Below are 16,164 nucleotides of genomic sequence, written 5' to 3'. Positions count from 1 at the left end.
TTTTGCTGAAACATATGAAAGCTATTTCTAGAAATGAATACACATTAAGATAATATGAGCCTTTATCACTAAATACCTCAGCATGTGTATTCTTGGCCTAAGAATATCCTTCTACGCCACGTTCTGGCAGTTGCAAATTCATGCACTCTTCTGTTTAATATATAGTTCAGTTTTTATTTTTCTCCATTAATGTCCTTATGTAATTTTTTTACTGAAAATCTAATGAAGGAGTTTTGCATTAGATGTTATGTCAGTTTAGTCTTCTATATTCTAGAATAGTTTTCCAACATTTTTGTTGTTGTCAAGTTAATTTTTAAGACATTTTTATAGAGTACAGATGAGTTATATATTTTTATAGAGTACAGGTCAGTTGTTTTACAAAATAGCCCTCAAATATCTATTTGACTAACATTTCCCTCATTACTGGATTCAGACTATACATGTTTATCAATAATTCTACATAGGTGATCTTATATCCTTTTCCAATGCAGTCATAGACTTTAAAAATATACGTATTGGAAGACGCATTGTATCCTTTAGTCCCATTACTGGTCTTTCAGGGAGTATTCAATAATGTACCACAGGCAAGTCTCAGAGTTCTAAGAAACCAAATTTATGAGAGCCTGTTTACTGTACTGTTACTACCATCATCATAGCATTTTTTGTTAATGTTCTTTTTTGCAATGTTTTAAAGTTAAATTATTTTTTCCATTTTTTAAATTTAATTATTGTTCAAGTACAGTTTTCCATTCCCCACTCCCATCCCAGCCCCCCCACCCCGTGCTCCCCACCTCCCTCCCATTTCCACCCCCCTTATTGTTTTCCACGTGTCCTTTATACTAGTTTCTGTGAATCCTTCCCCTTTTCCTCTGAAATCCTCTCCCCTCTCCCCTCTGGTCCCTGTCAGCCTGTTCTGAATTTCAGTATCTTTGGTCATATTTTGCTTACTTGTTTGTTAATGTTCTATCTAACTCATTTCTGGAGAACAGAACATTGAGGAGAAGTAATATCTTTTGGCTATGGCTAAGGCAATTAAAATAACACTGCCTTTTTCTTTTGCTTAAGAGGCCACATCTTTGCTTTTTGTTTCACATTTAATTTTTAAAATTAATTCCATTGGTTAATAAAATTATCTGTTTCAAGTACAGCATTTGTGTATTGTATTGTGTGTTTACCACCCCAAATCAAATCTGTCACTGTGTATCTGAACCCTTACCCTTTACCACACTTACTATACCCACTAGCTTCCCTCTGCTAACCGCCACACTGTTATCTGTGTCCATGAGTTTTTGTTTGTCTAGTTTGTTTACTTGCTGTTTTCAGTTTTTTATCCCACATATGAATAAAACCATATGATTCTTGATTTCCTCTACTGGCTTACTTCTGTGGTACACATATACAATGGAATACTACACAGCAGTAAGAAAAGATGAAAAACTGCCATGTGTGATACTGTGGATAGATCTTGAGAATATCCTGCTAAGTGAAAGCTATTTATGTTTGAGTTGAGATAAGCATGAAATCTCCTTTACAATTTTTATGGGATGATTTAGAATTTATTTTTATTCAATAGATATTAATAAACTACTACCAAGCTAAGTCCTTAAAATATTCTTACTTCTAGAATTCTACTTTTCATTGTTCCTGCAATGGTGGCATGTCTTAAAGTTTCTTTTTCTTCCTTTTTAAACTATCTACCCTCCCTTCCTTTGTGAGTCCTCCGTCATGGGGCAGCTCACTATTTCAAGTTCACCTCAGTTTTATCTAAGTTATAGCTGAGTTCCAAGTAATATACAGAGGTTTTCAACTAGGTATAGCAGGCTTAAACAGTGAATAAGCCCCATCTTTTATGTATGTTTTTTTCTGCTCATCTGGTGATTAAAGTAATTAAAGGCAGTGCCTTCTGATTTCAGTCAGACAAGTCTGCCTTTGAGTGAATTCTGCAGAGATCTGCCTATGCTCTTGGTACCCTCTTTCAATTTGGAATTGGTTGCACTGTTTTTTTTGTTTTTAACATTTTATTTATTTATCTTTAAGGGGAAGGGAAGGAGAGAGGGAGAGAAACACCAGTGTGTGGTTGCTCCTTGTGAGTCCCCTGCTGGGAACTGGCCTGCAACCCAGGCATGTGCCCTGACTGGGAATCCAACTGCGGTTGTTTGGTTCACAGGCCCGGGCTCAATCTACTGAGCTACACCAGCCAGGCCGATTTATTGTTTTACATTATTATCCTATGATTTTCCTTTCATCATAATGGAGAGAATGCTTCAGCTTCAAAACTAACTTTGATTTACCTTTATTAGATTTTGGATTTGGAGGAAACTGGCATCTGTATAACATATTGATACCAGTAAGTTAAATGAGAGTTTTTATTTGTCTTTTATAGAAACATGGTTTTAAGTATATTCAGTCAAGTTTAAATTCCTTTTCTAGGAATTCAAAGCAAAGTTACTTTGTTAGTTGTAGCTCGATTCTCTAGTCACATCAGGAATCAGATTGTGAATACTCTCTGGATGAATTATGCTCAAATTTATTCTTCAGAGAGTCATGCAAGCTGGCTCTGGTGTTTCAAACCCTAAGTAGAATTATATTGTAATTCAGATAAATATGTATGTAATTATTGATGTTTTAATAAATAAAACATAATTTAGTCATGCTTGTGTGTGAAAATTTTAGGTCACTGCCAATATTAAGTTCCATCCTGACAATTATATACAAATGATTATATTTGTTTCTAAAAGATTTGTCTTACTTTCAGAGTATTTGCCAGAACTGTCCTGCCTTAAACAATAAAGAACAACATCACCTAGCTGCTTAAGCTGCTCTCTTGCTAAAGGCAAACATGAGTGTCTCTCTCCCATCTCACTGTTTTCTTTCTTAGTTATACTGTGTACCAAGCTGATTGTGTATGCTTTCATGTATATTTCTTTGGTCTCGTACTTAATCAATTTGCTTTACCTAGTGAATATTAACAAGATGCTAACCTGTAACATTTTATTTGAAGAGGAAAAGTGATGTGGCAAGTCATGAAAGGATAAGCCAGCCTCTTGGAGTCCCCATACCTGCAATTGGGCAATTTAATCATTTAAATTTTCTCAACTTCAATTTCATAATCCATAAAACTGGAAGATCATATAATCTCTAATAACCATTGTAGCTCTATCATCTATACTTTTGTAGTAATTTTAATAATCTATTCTTGTTGGATTCTTACATGAAAACAACTGAAGATTATTTATGACCCAGTGAGTAAGGAACAGAGAATTGAATAGAAAATCACTCTGCTGCTAAGAAACCCTTTATACCTCTATTGTCACCGTATACCTCGTGTGTAAATGATACCCATTATTGAAAATCTCATATGCAGAGACCATCTGGTCTTCATAAATGCTGTTTCTGCCTCACAAAATGTTGATAAATTGGGTGGCTTTGTGCTTCCAAATATGTAGGCCTCTTTGTCATGGCTTCATACCAAATTCAAAATGAATATTGAAGATAATTATTTAGGGATGAAAGAGTAATAGTAAATAAAGCCATATGCTTACTATTAAAGCATTTTATTTGAATAACTCTTAGTAGCATATTTTCAAAACTTGGTCTACTCGTAATGCTGGAAGAGTCCCATTTTCATTTGATTCCTGAAATGATAACTTATGGGCAATAAGCCCATCTGTATTAGTGGTCCAGGCTGAACTGAGCTTGATTAGTATTTAAAATGGATTCTGTCCAGATTCCAGATGGTCTAAGTTAGTATTTTATTTGTCACTTTCAAAGGAAAAGTATTTATTTTTCAGGGGGAATGAGCAGATTGAAGATTATAACTGTTCTCCTCCAGGTTTACAAACAACCTTTGAGTATTAATGCTTGTATAGATGGTCCCAACAAAAACAATTAACTAGTGAGTCTGCTCCAGATATTTACAGACTGTATTTTTTTTCAGTACCCTATCTCTCTTTAGAGTTCACATTTTATTCCTAACTCTTAAAAAGTCTAGTTTCTTAACCACAATACTGCAGCAAGGGTAGATGGCATACTTTGGCTTCTGGAATTGTGCAATGAATGTGTTAACAACCTGTGTTTTAGAGGAAACAGTGAAGAGTCGGCCAGTACTGACTGGAGTGGAGGATTTTTAAAATGGAGAGTAGGAGGTAAGTTGGGAGAATAATGACAAGTTTTTAAGGCAGCTAGATTTTTTAAATGTAGGAAGGAGCAATTCTGAAAAAAACTGTCAGGAAAGTGTGCAAGACGAGGTAAAGCAGGGGTAGAGAGATATTAGCATTGAGCCAGGTGGGAGATGATGAGCATTTCTGTTTGGCAGGTGCTGGGGCAAAGCAGGGGTAAGGGACAAGTAGGAGCTCCTTTCAAATAAGAATTCATGGCAGACAGAATGAATCTGATGAGGGCCATCTTGGCTCCTCTGCTTTTCATCCTCTGACAAAAATAACGTCCGCTTGTGAGAGATCTGATAATCCCCTTCTCCACAAGTCCCTGCAAGCATTTTGAAGGTGGTGGGGGCAACTCTTAACAATGAAAGTTGAAACTCAGAGTTGTTTTTCTTCCCACTACAGATAAAAAAATGCAAGTGAGAGCAGAGAGCCGGCTTCTCCTCTCAGGACTCACCAAAGTGTGTCTGTGTACCACTGACTCTCAAAAAAGATGTTCAGGCTCATGATTTACCAAGCAATGCCTTTTTGTTTCATTTTATAAATTTTAAAAATCCTTTAAAAAGAAAATGATAATGTAAAATAAAATACACAAATGAGGAGTATGTTTGGCTGTACTTTGAAAAGTTGCAGGGCACACATTTCGCCTTTCCTACCACTCCCTCGCTCTGCTGAAATGCCATAGCTCAGGGCATGGGATCTGCTTTCCCCAGGGGTGACATGGAGGGACCTGCAGGACAGGTCATGAACCACAGCCAACACTGGCCAATAAGATAAAGGACACAAGTTAGAGGTTTTCTTCTTTTTGATGGAAGGGTTTCCAGGACATGGTAAATCCTCAGTTAATATTAAATATTGCTATTTTCAACCTCTTCCTTTCCTCTGTTCTTAGGTTTATCTTCCTAAAGTAGGTAGATCAACATTAATTTCCTCTTAAATAGTAACAATAAATGTTTTCTATAACCACGTCCATTATATACTAAGTAGTTATCTCAAAAATATTGAAAACAGGTAGTGGGTTTGTGTGCGTGTGTGCATGTATGGTCATAACTGCTGCTTTATTAAGATAGAGCAACAAAGAATAGGACTAGATGGTAGCAGGAAAGGGTTGGATGAAGTCAACACTGAGGAGACTTGAGGAGAATTTCACTTTCATGGAATTTGTAAATGAAAGCCTGGTTGTTTAGATATATAACTTAAGCAAAGCAGACTTCTTTAACCTCAATTTTCACTGAGAACAGGAAAGACAGATTGCTGTTAGTCCAAGTGTTTTACTGTCCTCTAGTGGTTACATATCATATATGTGCGCAGAGAGGACACTGCCTCCTACTTGAGAGCAGGAGAGAATCTTAGAGAATTAATCAGGAGCCAGGTCATCTAGGGTTTCATAGGCAGTTACTCCAAAGGAAGGTCTTCAATGATGCTCTGGATTTAGGAAAAGCAGTTTTTACTTTACATTTTTGCAGTGATTAATGAGTTAATGTATGTCTCCTCAACCACCTTGAAATCTTCAGGAGATAGGGACAATGCTACTTTAATTGCTGTTATTCTAATAGAATCTAGATATGGATATAGATAAAATTACAGAAGTGAATAGTGAATGAATAGAGTTAGTAGATAGTGTGGGAGTCAAGTTTTAAGAAACAACAACAGTTCAAACTGAATTATGAATGTCAGTAAAATATGTCACTGACACCTGGCAATTATCATGATAAAAGGAGCATGATAATAGAAATAGTATTGTCACTCAATTTTATAGGTAAATACTTTAATGCATAGAAAGCTAAAATAATTTGTTTAAGGTCATGTAGCAACTAAGAGGCTGACTCTGGACTTGGCCAAGGAGACTTTGCTCTAACCACTACCTTATACTGTCTCTAAACAAAATTTTCAGAGACATATGCAATGAATGGGAGGTGAGGTGGACATATTATTTGTGAAGTATTATCAATATAGTTCAATAAAAAGAAGAGAGGAGTGAGAGAATGGTAGTTACAAATAGACACAAAGATAATTGTTTTAAAGAAAAACAGAGTTTAATATGCTTTTAGTGAATGGAAAAACAGAAGGAGTGAAATTATTAGACTTGAATTTGATACAAATAATTTAGAATTAGTTATTGATGGAACAAAATCTGAATGAAAGGACACAAATTTAAAGACATAAGTAGAATTTTAAAGTGGACAACAAGGAAAAAGTGAAATGATATAAATATGCAGATGTGTAGAAGGTGGAGGGGATATTTAAGGTTGATCACAATTATATTTTCAGTAAAATCTGAATAAGAAATAAAATGCTTATTTATTTCTTAAATTTTGACATTTTTGACCTAGAGTAGAAATTGAACAACAAAATAATTTAAGTTGAAAAGAGATATAATTATTGCCATATTTGTATGTGATTTTAATTGATTATAATATTAGAAAAACTCTCCCAAGAATAGATTATTGTTACCTTCTTTCCTAGTTCTTTTAAAAATGCTCACCAGGATTTTCCATTTAACTAAACAGTTTCATTTCTAGTTCATTTTAGCACCTGAAATAAAGAGAGTACTAAGTTGATTTGCCCGCATGTAACTAGCCTCCTTTTTCCCAATCATGGCTTTAATTATGTAATTACTCATTAATTCATGATGCCTACTTTGTCATAATTTAAATATTTGAATATACTGAAAATAGTTTCTAGAATATGCATGCTTTTTTCCTCTATATTTACTATAAAATATTAAAAGACTAGAGATTGAACTGTAAAGGACAGTCCAGAGAATATTTGAGTGTCTATTGCAAATCTTAATTTATTAAGACTCCTCTATTCTATTTTATTTTTTATCCTCACCAGAGGACAATTATTTTTTCTCAGAGCTTGAGAGAGAGACAGAGACAGAGAGAGAGAGAGAGAGAGAGAGAGAGAGAGAGAGAGAGAGAGAGAAGCATTTATTGGCAGTCTTCTGCATGCACCCTGACTGGGGCTTAAATTCACAACCTAGGTATGCTCCCTGGGATTGGACAGGCAACCTTCCAGTTTACAGGACAGCAGTCCAACCAACTGACCCACATGGAATAGGCTCTCTTCTCTCATTTCATTTTTCAGTTTCTTCTCCTATTGTAGCTACTACTGTTGAATAATAAGCCTAAACTTAGTGATATGAACAACAGCTATTTTATATTTTTTATGGATTGTGTATATCAGACATTGGGAAAAAGATTCAGTGGGGGTGCCTTGTCTCCATTCATGACATTTGGAGCCTCAGCGGGGAAGAAATGAAGCCTGGAGGTGACTTGATGGTTGGAGACTGGAATTGTTTGGAAGCTGTTTGCTCACATGTCTGTGGGTTGATGCTGGCTGTCAGCTGAGACCTCAGCTAGGGCTCTATGATGCATGAAGTCTCTCCAAGTTCTGCGCTCCTTTACAGATGGCAACTGGGTTGCAAGAGCAAGTATCCTCAAAGCACAGGCAGAAATGCATGGCACTTGCATTGATCTAACCTCAGAGGTCAAATAGAATCAGTTCTACTATACTCTGTTGGTTGAGGGAGCTACCAAGGTTCACCTGGGTTCATGGTGAGGGGACATAGACCAACTGTCAATGAGAGAAATGACAAAGTCACAGTGCAAGAAGAACATGTGGGATGGGAAATATTATTGTGGTCATTATTGAAGTATACAATATGTTATGGTATCACTATTTTGGTTTAATATTTAAGATTTCATGAATTTTATTTTTTACTATATATGCATGAAGAAGTAAAAGTATAATGCTGTTTTATGTGTCATAAAACATTATGCAAATGATGTACTTAAATGTTTCCCAATGCTGTTTTTAAGACTGATCCAGATTAATATACATAGCTATAGTTCTTCAATTTGAACATTAGTATATCTTTCTGTATGGCTATACCCCTACTGACTTGTTCCTACTCTTGCTAATAGATGTTTAGCTATGGCTATGTTGGGTACCATATATTTTACTAAATATTCACCAAATTGATCTCCCAAACTATCAATAACAAATGTAAGAATTCAGTGTTTTTTTGTTTGAAACTAAAAAATGATTATAGGTAACAGAGGTAGAGGTATTTATTAGGAAATTACTGAATAACTCATAAAACAGAAGGAAAAGCCAAATAACCAAAACTAAGGAAAGACAGAAACCAGGGTTTCATGTGAGAACCAGTAGTTAATGATTATCTGTTTTTCTTGATAACTGTTTTATTGTGGTAAGGACATAAAACATAAACTTTGCCCTTTAAGCCACTTTAGAGTATGTGACCAGTGGCATTTGCACTGCTTTGCAACCATCACCATTACCTAGTTTTAAACATCATCCCAAAAGGAAAACCTTACCCGTTAAGCACTGATCTCCATATCTCATCCTCTCCCCACCAGCTTCTGCCAACTCCTAACCTGTTACCTGTCTTTACAAATTGGCCTGTTCTGCATATTTACTACAAACAGAATCATACAATATGTATTTTGTATCTGGCTTCTTTCACTTAAGATAATGTTTTCAAGGCTCATCAATATTTTTTTTGGTTATTTTAAAGACTTTTATTTTTAGAGAGCAGGGAAGGAAGGGAGAACGAGAGGGAGAGAAACATTGATGTGAGAGAGAACCATCAATTGGTTGCCTCTGATTAATATACATAGGCAACAATCCAGAATATGCCTGACTGGGGACCAAATCCACAATCCAGCATATGCCTGACTGGGAATGAAACTAGCTACCTTTCGTTTTGCAGGATGATGCCAATCAACTGAGCCACACCAGTCAGGGATCAGCCATATCTCATGTATCACTATTTCATTCATTTTTAAAAAATAGTTGAATGTTATTCCATTTTATGGATATAGTACATTTGTTTATTCATTTATCACATTTAGTTTATTACCATAGTTTTCTTTTTTAAGTCTTGCCATTAGTTCCCTCCATCTAAAAGCACATTTTCATGCCTAGTTTACATTCTTGGGACAGTCAGTCTCACTGGCCTAACTTAGCTCTGTCACTGGAAAGTGGTGTCCTGTGAGTGATAAGCTTATCAGATTTACATGAAGTTGAGATGGTGGATTTGTTGTATTTGTTAAACGTACAAAGTAAAATGAATCAAAATCGATTCTCATTTTGAGTCCCTTGGACGTTTATCTAGCAGAATTTTTTAGCATTACTCTAACATCGTATGTCATTTGAGGATGACCATTTGCTCACTACATACTCTGTGGAGATCCTGGGCATGGGAGAGAGTACTGGTCAGAGTATTACGTATTCAAAAGCTATGATCTAAATGTTTACAAAAAACAGTGATGTGTGAACTATCTCTGTCTAGAAAAGGATCAGCCACAAAATGATCCTGGAAACCAATTGGGAAGATAAGGATCTTCTTATAGAAACAGGAACACTTGCAACTAACTTCAAAACTCTGAATAATCAGCTGAAAAATATTGATCTCTATGTAGTTACTGTGGGACAAAGCAGCTGTAGAACTTTATGGGGGAAGAATTTGGCTACGTATAAGAAAGAAACTTCTTTGATAACTAGACCTGACCAGCAGAGGGATGGGCTGACTACTACAGGAAGTGTGCAATGAGGGCCCATGAAGATCTATCACAATAATACAGATTCCTTCATTTATTGGGAGTTATGTGTCCCTCAGATACCTACCAGCTCAGTAATTCCAGGTTTCATACGAAAGTTAGTTAGGCTTTCCTTGCCTATTCACTTGTCTTTTAAAATGATACATCGAGTTTTATGTAGGAAAATATCATGAAAATCCACAGGGCCAAAGGTGACAGCTTATGTTTGTTTTAGGTAGTTAGTCCTAAACTGCTGCAAATGTGTACTTCCATTCCTTTCTAGACTCCTGATAAAATAATTTTATTTTTGTAAATTTTAAAAATCAGATACATCAAAATCATTATAAAATATATTTACTAGGTGTTAAATCTTTCTCAATTAAAATGCAGTATTTTAGGAGCTTACAATAAAATATCACAGTTACTTCATTAGCATGTCAAGCACTTGCAGGCACATGGTAAGCACATGGGCTGTGCTTCTACACTGCTCACTGAAAAGTTTTCCATGGACATGAGTAATCATCATACTATTAGGTGCTCCAAGGAGGGATGAGTGGACTGTGTAAAGAAGACTTCCCAGGGGAAACAGTTATTTAAATAGGTATAGAAGAATAGGTTATCCCAAAGAACTAGGACAGATAATGTCATTCCAGATAGAAAAAAATGTTCAAAATAATCAATGTGGCATGTTTTGAGGGTTGTATGCAATTTGAAAATGTTGCAATAAAAATGTGAAAGGGGAACAGTGGGAGGTGAAACTGATAGAGACCATGTGCAGAAGAGCTTTGTATGCCATGCTAGTAAGACTAAATTTGGTTTGCTAACACATTGTAGAGCCAAAGAAATATTCAAAATTACATTACTACAAAGGTGGTGATAATCAGGAACAAGGAGGTTGGGATGTTAGGTAACAATGAAGAAGCTCTGTAAAAAAGCAAGGGTACTGGTTCAGAACAGGGAAAGGATCCAGGCTCGAAGAAGAGAGGAAGGTTCCTGCCCAGCCATCGTGCATTGAGGTCAGAGAATATAATATGTGTATTATTGTTACAGAGCAAATAAACACACAGGGAGGGCAATATTTGGCCCACCCGGGGATGCCAAAACTGTTACAGAACAACAGGGTCCAAGGTTCATTATGTCTGCCGCCAGAGGAAAGATGTCTCTCAATACCAGAGATTTGTGGAAAGAAAAGGAAAGGTTTATTTAAAGCTATACAGACTTAAAGTAGTGATGCAATGTCCCCATTAAAATATCAAAGTCCTTTTGGATACCCAATATCAAAGAAGGAAGCCCACAGTGCTTCCTTCTCCCCCTGACCTAACTGGGGTACTGTAACTCAGGAAAAGAAGCACATGTCGGTGTTTCAGGCCACTGGTACTGTCAGTTCTTTCACCTTTCAGACAGGATCTCCAATTAAGCCGAAGCCATGTGGCACTCTCTCATGGCTTCCTGGCAAGAGTTATTTCACCCTTCTTCCAGGCAAAGTCTCTCCTACTTCCCAGGCCATGCAACCTTGAAGGAAGCACCCCAGAGCTGCATGGTCCTCTTCTACCAAAGTGGCAAGTATCTGCACTTTGGCCAAAACCACATGGTTCTTTTCTCCACCAGAGCTGCAGGGAGGTGGGTGTTGCCACTCTGCCAAAGCCGAGTGGCGATTGTCTGCTAAAGCCACACAGTGGTTCCCCCTACTAAAGCTGCGCAGGTCCCTGCTCTGGCGAAGCCTTGTGGCTCTCTCTCCTTTACATGGCTGCAGGGGTCCCCACTCTGCCAGAGGTGCGTGACTTTCTTCCCTTGCACTGCCACAGCCATGTGGTTCCCTGTCCTCAAATGGTTGCCGCGTCTGGGTTTTAAGTCCCCTAGCCAGTCCTCCTTTGCAGCCCCATTTCTGACTCCTCCTAGAATCAGTTACACCTGTTAGCATTCCTGTATTATTTCAAGTTTACTGAGCTGACATCATGAGTCTGGGCAGGTGTGGCCCCATGTCATGGAGTCAGTCATCTCCAAGCTCTCATGCAGGCACTATAACTCAGGGGACCTGCCCCCAGTTACATCTTGGGTGGAAGTCACTTCCATCCCCCTGGCTCAGAGCATAGCCACAGCTATTTAACACATCTATGCAGCCAGTTAAGGGTTATAGATATGTTAAATGACCATGCCAGAGGTTAGCAGCAAAGCCTTTGCTATACGAAACAGCTCTCAGTGGCCCTGCTCATTTGTCCCTTCCCCAACTCACACCTGTCAGGGGGAAGGGGTGAGGACACCTTAATATTTCCTGGACACCTTGAGTTGTGGAACCCATTCCAAATCCCTTTTTTTGGAGCCTCCCTCTTGGCTGCATCCTGTTACATTATGATATAAAAATATTGGCTTCTGGTCAAGATGGCAACATAGGCAGACATGGTTTGCCTCTTCACACAACGTCAAAATTACAACTAAAATATAGAACAATGATCACTCAGGAATGTCAGAAATCAAGTTGAATGGAACTCTGACAACTATAAAATTGAGTTGAATGCAAGTCTGATAACTACTAAATAGACTTGAATGTCAGTTGGACTACTCCAAAATTGAATTGAATGGAAGGCAGACGACTACAGAATTGAAGGAACCACATCCACCCAGACTAGTAGGAGGGGCAAGGATGTGGAATAGGCTGGCCCCACACCCACGTGAATAAAAATTCAGAAGGGATATCTTGGGAGTGAGGAGTTCTAGACTCACACCAGGCCTTCCAGCCCAGGATTCCAGTGCTGGGAAGATAAATCCCCACGACTTCTGGCTGGAAAAACCAGCAGGGATTGAGTTGGTAGAGGAGGCTGCTGGAGCCCTAAGCAATTCCTCTTAAGGAACCCACACATAGACTCACCTATTCAGATGTACTCCTTCTAAGCTCCAGCACTGGGTGGCAGCTTGAAGGGCACTAGTGGTGCACAGGGAGAAACTGAAGTGTCTGGCATTGGGGCAAGCAGAGGTCATTGTCCTCTGAACCCTCCCCCTACAGAGCTGGTGGGCTGGTGCCATATCTGAGACTCAGCCTGGCTCACACTGTGTGACCCACCTTGGAGATCTACAGAGGCTCTACCCCACCCATCTTATGGGCCCACTTAAGCTGCCTTTTCATAAGAATGGGTGGTCTTGGCTCCTAAGTCCTATGAGAAAAGCAACAGTTGGCTTCAGTGAGCCCTAGTAGCAGCTGGTTTAGAGTCACAGCTTGGCTTCACCTGATATTTGCCAAGCCCAGCACAAGTAGCAGCCATCTCAAATTGCTTTACAGCTCATGAAGGGTGCCCTGGGAAAAACACAGGTAGGGGCTGACCTTGGCCTGTACCACTTGGGAAATCCCAGGGCCAGCACACCCAGTGGACAGCTACAGACCACACCGGAGCACTACCACTCTGTCCCTGCATGACTTACCCTCCAGGGTGGATGGAGGTTGGTGGTCAGTGGTCACAACCAGTCTTTACAGCTGACTGGCCTGGGTAAATCCTTCCCATTGATCCACCAACAGCAACCAAGGCTCAACTAACAGAGGAGGGTGTACTCCGCCCACAAAAAGGGCACACCTCACGTACCAAGCTTGGGTGATAAGGGAGGCTGTGCCACTGGATCTTATAGGACATCCACTACATTATACCACACTACGAAGACACAGAGTCAAAGTAGCTCTACCTAATACATAGAAAGAAATGCAGGGAGGCTGACAAAACAAGGAGATGAAGAAACATAGCCCAAATGAAAGAATAAATCAAAACTCTAGAAAAAGAGCTAAACAAAATGGAGATAAGCAATCTATCAGATGCAGAGTTCAAAATACTGTTTATAAGGATGCTCAAGAAACTTAGTGAGGACCTCAGCAGCATATAAAAGACCCAGTCAGAAACCAAGAATATACTAATTGAAAAAAAAAAGGACAATTTACAGGGAAACAACAGCAAAGTGGATGAAACTGAGAATCAAATCAATGATTTGGAACACAAGGAAGCAAAAATCAACCAATCAGAGCAACAGGAAGAAAAAAGAATCCAAAAAATTAAGGATAGTATAAATAAACTCTGAGTCAACTTTAAGAGGCCTAACATTCATCTCATAGGGGTGGCAGAAGGAGAAGAGAAAGAGCAAGAAACAGGAAATCTATCTGAAAAATAGTGAAGGAAAACTTCACCTTAATTTGGTGAAGGAAATAGATATGCAAGTCCAGGACACATACAGAGTCCCATTTATGATGGATGGAAAGAAGCCCACTGCAAGACACACCATAGTTAAAAGGCCAAACAAAGGTTAAAGATAAAGACTCTTAAAAGCAACAAGAGAATAGAAGTTAGTTACCGGAAGGTTGCCAGATGGGAGGCGGGGTAGGGTAAGAATTTGTGAAGAGGTGAGGGGATTAAGAAGTGCACACAGGTAGTTACAGAATAGCCATGGGGATGTATAGTACAGTATAGGAAATGGAGTAGCCAAAGAACTTATACACATGACCCATGGACATGAACAGTGATGGGGGGATTGCCTGAAGGAGTGGGGGTTGCTGGGTGGAGGGGACAAAGGGGTAAAAGTCAGGACAACTGTAGTAGCATAATCAATAAAGTATGAAAAAACACAGGTGAAGAAATAGCACAGTTAAAAAATAAATAAAAATATTAACTATCCTCCCCTGGCTGGTGTAGCTCAGTGGATTGAGTGCAGGCCTGCGAACCAGAGGATAGAGGTTCGATTCCCAGTCAGGGTACATGCCTGGGTTGCAGGCCAGTTCCCAGCAGGGGATGCAGGAAAGGCAACCACACATTGATATTTCTCTCCTGCTCTCCTTCCCTTCCCCTCTAAAGATAAATAAATTAAATTAAAAAAAAACTATTCTGACTAGTGTCCGAATAGAAAATAACACACTTCTGTAATTATCTTTAGGTAAGGTTAGTGAAAATTTAGGCATAGAAAGGGGATGTATGATGTATAAAGGAATATATTGGAGAATGAATATTATAGAGCACCCAAATTATAGATTTTTTCATGTCAAAGAAAACAGATACTTCATTCATTACTGTGAAAATGGTAGCAAACACTTTTAAAAAAATTATTTTATTGTTTTAATGCAGACAATTACAGTTGTCTGCATTTCCCTCCCCAACCACCCCCACTCCAGCCAAACAGTAGCAAACACTTTGGCTATGGTTTCTATTTAATAAATTTATAGTTGTAAATGATCAGCTTACTATATTCCAATTTAAACTGATAAGAACAGATACTACGCTTGATCTTAGCCAAAAGGCTGAGAAGCTATATATTCCAATTTATATATTCTGACAGATTACTACCAAATTCATAGAATCTTTAGATTAAGTTTAAACTTTATAGGTATTATGCAAAAAGTCCTAAAAAAAGCACAATAGGAAATTGGAATTTAATGCATTTAGGTTATATATCTGTGTGAATTTTGTGTGTATTAATCCATCAAAAAATAATAGAGAAAATCAGTGATTATTTTGATACTGGAAATAAAACAGAGCATTTTCCAGAATTAATTAATAGGTTATAGAAATAGTACTATAGAAATATAGATCTGTTTTATGAGGTAAAAATATGCTGAATTTAGTAATTAAAAATCTTAAAAATTACAATATAAGTATTAGGGGAACAAAACATTCTTGAATAATGTCACTTAAAGAGGCAGTCAAATGAAACAAAATAGCCTCAGAGTTGTGATTTTGCTCTTGACAGTCCCCACTTTATCAAACAATGAACTGTCTTTGCTGGGAACCGTTAGAGATTATGTTTTCATCACAGCTGGGAGATATATTTTTATTACTAGCTGCAGAGAATAAAATGAAAAACTAATTTAGCGAAAATTACTTTTACAACAACTACATTTTAAGCAGAGAGAAAGAACAGTTTACCTTTTAAAAAGATAAATTAGTATTAAATTATACATAATTCTTTTTTTTTAAGATTTTATTTATTTATCCTTAGAGGGGGAAGGAAAGAGAGAGGGAGAGAAAGATCAATGTATGGTTGCCTCTGGTGTGTCCCCTGCTGGGAACTGGCCCGCAACCCAGGCATGTGCCCTGACTGGGAATTGAACCACGATTGTGTGGTTCGCAGGCCTGCGCTCAATCCACTGAGCTACACCAGCCAGGGCAAAATTATACATAATTCTTAATTGCAACATGTCAAAGAAATAATAATGCCTTTTTTTTAATAAAAAAGAAGTTCTGACTTGGAAGGACCAACTATGGATTGTTTTAAAACAATACAAAAGGGAAGTACATGTATTTTCTGAAGGAAGTGTGAATGAAGTCTCTTGTATTTGCTCTTTTTCCTTACAACAACACTTTTTTCCTACCTAGGGTTCTGCCCTGGCCCTGGGTTAGTCTGACCTGGACTAACTCCTCCCAGTTCCAGGGTCCTGCTCCTGGAGACTGATTCCTTTAGGTGGTGACATAACT

The 16,164-nt window shown here is 38.0% G+C and overlaps 1 pseudogene; it reads right to left on the bottom strand.

Annotated features, from left to right (window-relative positions):
* Positions 1–14,888: 14,888 nt before the first annotated feature.
* LOC118997777 (uncharacterized) lies at positions 14,889–15,002 on the bottom strand (annotated as a pseudogene).
* Positions 15,003–16,164: the final 1,162 nt, after the last annotated feature.

Source organism: Sturnira hondurensis, unplaced genomic scaffold, assembly GCF_014824575.4.
Source record: "Sturnira hondurensis isolate 20B ecotype Veracruz unplaced genomic scaffold, ASM1482457v3 Scaffold0013499, whole genome shotgun sequence".
NCBI lineage: Eukaryota > Metazoa > Chordata > Mammalia > Chiroptera > Phyllostomidae > Sturnira > Sturnira hondurensis.
This window is presented reverse-complemented; position numbering and strand designations above follow the sequence as displayed.